Here is a 6,000-nt window from a genome sequence, read left to right as displayed (position 1 = left end):
ACAGAAATCAAATTGAGTACATCTGTGGGAAGACAAGATGGAGAAGCTCAATACCAGCAGCTGAAACTAAGCCAAGGGGTGACAGAACAGACCATCAATTGCTCCTATGTAAGGTCAGGTTAAAGCTGGAGGAAAGGAAAACAAATCCATGAGAGTCGAAATATGACCTGAGTCTATCCCACCTGAATTGTGAAAACATCTCAAGAACAGATTTGACTCTGGGTTCTCTAAAGAAACAAAACTAGGACACTTATACACTTATGAATATATATATATACTGCTAGAAGAAATGCAACAACTAATTAATCCACCCAACAGTACAGAGGATTCAGTTCAACTGACTTTCATGGAACAATTGAAATAACTCAAGTGGGCTGCTGGGTTTAAGGTCAAGGAAGCAGACAGTGGAGTCCTCCCTTGGGCAAGACAGGCAGCAAGCAGCAGGGCCGGTTAGCAGCAACAGTCAGTAGCTCTGGAGCTTAGCGAAGCAGGCCCTGACGGGATATCAAACTCAAGCAATGCAAGGCGACAGGATCCACCAGCCTCAAATTCAAGCAATGTAGCACCGGCAGCGTGGCGAAGCAGATCTTGAAGGAGCCTCAAGCTCTAACGACACGATCCACGGGTTGACTTGGCACACAGGTGGTGTAGGTCACAGGTTGAGGCAGAGAACTAGCTAAAGTGGCAACACATTGGTTCAATTGCCAGAGAGCAGGGGGAGGGGGCTTCCAGAGCCATATATCTCTTTACCCTCCAATCAAACTTCGACCTGGTTAATCCCATATGTTTCTATTGGCCAGGTTGCACAATAAACCTAACTATCACAGACTCATAGAACACTAATGACAGACAACCTGATGAGCTATGGAAGAACATCAAGAATATCATACATGAAAAAAAAGAATATCATACATGAAGAAAGCAAAAGACCACTAAAAGGACAAAGAAGAAATAAAAGATCCCAGGGGATGTCAGAAGAGACTGAAACTTTCTCTTAGTCACAGAGTAGCTAAGGCACATGGAAGAACTGCTGAAGTCAAACAGCTGAATAGGAAATCTCAAAGAAGTGACCTACAGTTAGAAAACAACAACAAAAACTTAGCATATCTTAAACTAAACTAATTCAAAAAAAAAAAGAAAGAAAGAAAATTAGGCCCCGAGTCACAGTATCAAAAGATTCTATGGGCAAAATATTGAACGATACCGGAAGTAACCAAAGACGATGGGAAGGATACAGAGGTCCTCTACCAAATAGAACTAGTCGACAGTCCACCATGTCAGAAGGTAGCATATGTGAGCAAGAACCCGTGCTACCGCAGGAAGAAGTTCAAGCTGCACGGAAAGCATTAGCCAAAACCAAGGCTCCAGGAATTGGTGCTGAAATGCTTCCACAAACTGATGCTGTTCTGCCAGGAAATGTGGCCAACTGACTGGAAGCAATTCATAGTTGTGCCCATTCCAAAGAAAGGTGACCTAATAGAATATGCAAATGATAGCACAAGATCATTAATATCACATGCAAGTTAAATCTTGCTGAAGATCATCCAGCAACAGTTAGTTCGAGCAGTACTTTGACAGGGAGCGACCAGAGATTCAGGCCAGAATTAGAAGCAGACTCAGAACAAAGGGTATCTTTGCTGATGTCAGGTGAACCTTGGCTCAAAGCAGAGACGACCAGCAAGATGTTTCCTTGTGTTTCATTGACGGTGTCACGGCATCTGACTGTGTGGCCCATGACAAACGATGGGTAGCCTTGAGAAGAATGGGGCTCCAGAACACTTCATTGTGCTCACTCGGAACTAGTACGTGGATCAAGAGGCAGTTGATGGAACAGAACATGGGGCTACTGCTTTTAGTATGGATAACAACTCAATGTAAGGAAGATAAAAATTCTCAGAACAGAACCCATACATCCTGATAAATGGAGAAAAGATGGAAGTTGTCAAAGGTTTTATCTTGCTTGGACCCACAATCAATATTCATGGCTGCAGCAGTCAGGAGGTGGACGGACCAGTTCCATTTGCACAAGATCCCTTTAAAGTGTTGCAAAACAAAGATGTTACTTCAAGGACTAAGGTGTGCCTGGTCCAAGCCATGGTAGTTTTAGTACATGTGAAAGTTGGACATTGAATAAGAAAGACCAAAGCATGTAGGAGGCATCCTCTGATCAAGGTGTTTATTATGGGCCTCTGTGACTTTGCAGACAAAAGCATTGCAAAATGACTGTTATTTATGACCTTGCTGCTAAAAACATTGAGAGATAACTCAGTTATTTACGATCATTTAAGATTCTCTTGAATCTTGCATATCCAGTGCTTTTATTATTCAAATGTTAAGAAAGTGTGATTAGTTAAGCAACATTTGCATAGATAAGAGCTTGGAATGTTTTTTAAGTACTTTGATATTTGTTTTGTAACAATCCCATGTAAGAAGAGTATAAAACCCATCAGACTGTCGTCCTCAAGATCCCATGCTTTGTACATATCTCTTTCTTTTCCTGTCATCCGCACGCCTCATTTCGGACCCAGCTTGATGCGGGATAGCTGCTCTAATCCCCCGCAGTAAAAGCAGAATCGATGCGTTTGAATTATGCGTTGCTGAAGAATATTGAAAGTGCTATGGACTGCCTAAAGAACAAATAATCATTTGATCTCCCTTATGATCCATTTTAAGCTTGTTCAAGTTTTTTTTTAAGTTCTGCTTTCTTTCTAATTAAAGTTTTTATCAGTTTTACTTGGCTATTGTTGTTAGTTATTTTAAAAAAATCTTTTTCTGTATATGAGATCCACAATAGGTAAATCTATGGAGACAGTAACCGGAGTAATCACTCCTTAGGGGTGAGGCAGGAGAGGTTGGGGGAAAATGGGGAGCAAGACGTACAACGAGGACAAGAAACAAGAAAGCGTTCTGATTGTGGTGATGATTGTACAACTTTCTTTGTAGTAAAGAATGTTTACATTTCAACAGAAAACATTTTAAACGGTTCATATTACAAAGTTTGAACTCAAATAAGTCATTTTGTTCCAAGTGAGAACTAGAATTTCAGTCCAAATCTCTGTCTTAGGTTACTTTAATACTATTATTTTCTAAGTACAACTTTTTTTGATGTGCTTGGACGATCGAATTGTATGATATGTGGACGATGGGCCAATAAAACTGTTGAAAAAAATTATAAAGAAAAGTATAATCATCTTAAAAAAAGAAAGAAAACAACAAACAGATCTGTCTTGGGAGAAGTCAAGAGCAGCCAGAACATTGTTGGAAGCAGAATGGACAGACTTCGTCTCATGTCCTTTGGACATGCTGTCGGGAGAGGTGATTCCCTGGGAAAAGGACAGCATGCTTGGTAAAGTGGAGGGGCAGCAAAACAGAGGAAGGACCTTGCCAAGATGGACTGACACCGGGGCTGCGCCAATGAGCTCCATCGGGAGGATAGTTGTGAGGATGGCGCCTAACAACAGCATGATTTTTTCTAATCCCAATCTTTTCACCGCTCTCCCCCATGGCCCTGCAGTCCCGCCAGCAGGGTATGAGGGCGCCGGTTTCTCCACACTTGCTGTTGGTTGTTTCTTTGGGAAATTTTTTTATTTTGCTATAAATTTGAAATGACTAATGATCATGAGCATTTCGTCATGTTTGTTGGCCACCTGGATGTCTTCTTTGATGAACTAACTGTTCATGTCATCTACCCATTTTTAACTTGCGTGCTGGATCTTTTTCTTCTTGAAGGGTTGAAGTTTGCTACAGATTTTAAAGATTACTCCTTTGTTCAGTAAGTCATTGCCAAATGCTTCCCCAGTCTGTAGGTTCTCTTGTCACTCTTTTGGAGAACTCTTTTTATGTCAGCATGTGTCTTATTGTTAGAGGGGTCCCAGGCATCTATTTTCTCTTCTGCTGTGTGTGTGCTTGGTTATGTTTGATGTGTGCTAATACCATGTGCGAGGGCCCTGAAGCTTGTCCCTGTGTCTTTATTAAAGACCATTATCATTCTAGGCTTTGCATGTAGCTCTTGGATCCAACTTGAACTTGTGTTTGCACAGGTGTGAGGTATGAGTCCTCTTTCATTTTTCTGCACATGGAAATCCAGTTTTGCCAGCCAACACCATTTGTGGATGACACTCTCTCTTCCCCCGTTTAATGTGTTTTGTTCCTTTGTGAAAAAACAACTGTCTGTAGGCAGATAGCTTTATTTCTGGGTTCTCTATTCTGGTCCATTGGTCTATGCATCTGTTTCTGTACTAATACCAGGCTGTTTTGACTACTGTGGTTGTGTCTTGGACACAACAAACACTCTTAGCTGGCTGGAATTAGAGGGGAACTTCCTAAACACGAGCAACATGTATGCTAATTGCTGTGGAGTCAACATCAACACGTGGCAATTTCCTGTGTGTCCGAGTAGAATGGTGTCCTACAGGGTTTGCAAGGGCTAGGTGTTCAGAAATAAGATCGCCAGGTCTTTCTTCTGAGGTGCTCTGGCAGACTTGAGCCTCCAGCATGTTTGCTTGTGCCATCCAGGGACTCCGCATACAAGCTTTGGTTGCAGAAATATGTGAGAAAGCTACATTCTGATAGGTGTGGGAGTGACAAATGCAAAATACAAGCTATTGTTTACCTGGGGTAGGGGGCTCGTGGAGATGTTGTGCAGGAAGTCTGGGTGGAGGCAGGGTGCCTGGGTTGGGTGGTGAGTTCCCAGGCACTAATCACCTTCTTTTCAAAAGAAAAGTCAAAGAAAATCAGCAAACAAAAGCATGAAGTTGGGTCTTGAGCTGGCCAGTGTTGATGCATAATGAAGCCATGTGCTTGCAGCCAGGGGAGTCCCTCCATGGGTTTCCGTGCCGCCATCCATAGTAGGAAACACAGACCTTCAGGGCGCAAGGGCCCCGGGAGAAGAGAAGCCAGGCTCGAGCTGCTGGGGATTCAGTGGGCAAAGCCACCACCTGACAGCACTGGGCTGAGAACAGGGCTTTATGTGAATGGGACCATTGTCAGAGAAACATCCTTCTGCATGTGTCCTCCTTTTGAGCACCCTATGGCCTCTTTCCTGGTCCCAGGGGTTGAGTGACATTGTGTCTTTGGTGAGTCTAAACTTCAGTTGTGGAGGGAGAGCAGGAATTTCATCAGCATGGATGAAGATGGGCCGGACTCACTTGGGCATCTGTCTTGAGGTTAGACCACAGTGAGACCTCAACACGTCTGCTTCTGATCAGCCTGCTGTTGCGTTGGCAGATCCCTGCACCACCCTCTCACTGCTGCCCCTGGATCCATTGAGTGTGTTTGGCATTCTTCTTGGCTCCCCTTGGGGGCCTTGGCTTGGATTGTTCTATTTGTAGGAAGCAGCTGACTTCATGGATTTGGCAGCGTGCAAGGTAGTCCACATGACAGTGTGGGCACACAGGAGTGACAGGTTTACTTACGTGGCGCCCAGAACAAGAAAGAAGGTCCCTGCTGCAATGCCAGTTGCGTCGCCACTTGGGGCGTGTGACCAAGCTGACCTGGCGGTGCTTGTGGGATCTGTCCATGGTACCTGAGGCTGCCTAGTGGGAGCCCTGGGAGCCTTCCATAGAAGATTCCCAGCATGGACGCTACGGGATGGAGCGAGGCCCCGCCATCCGTGGCAGAGAACTACCTATCTTTCAGGAAGCAGCTCCCGGAGAAGAGACATCCTGGATAGCTGTGGACTCAGGAGGGCAGGCCCCTCCTCTCATGACTGACTCACAGAGAAGGGACAGTGGGGAGGAGAAATTCTCTCAGCGAGCTGACCTGAGAGCAGGCTCCCTGATTATCTGCTTCCCAGAGGGAGACAAAGCAAAACATGGGCTCTGGGGTGGACAACGAATGGCTCAGCTGATTGCTCAGAGCTAGGGATCCCTTTTCCAAGAAAGGGGTGTATGGCATCAGGCACGGACCACAGGACCTACGTCTTGGCACATACTGTGTCAGCCAGAATCAGGAGGGGATAGTACATTGTAAAACTACTACTAATTTTCCCCATTCATCTAT

Source organism: Tenrec ecaudatus, chromosome X, assembly GCF_050624435.1.
Source record: "Tenrec ecaudatus isolate mTenEca1 chromosome X, mTenEca1.hap1, whole genome shotgun sequence".
Lineage (NCBI taxonomy): Eukaryota > Metazoa > Chordata > Mammalia > Afrosoricida > Tenrecidae > Tenrec > Tenrec ecaudatus.
Note: the sequence above shows the minus strand (reverse complement) of the source record.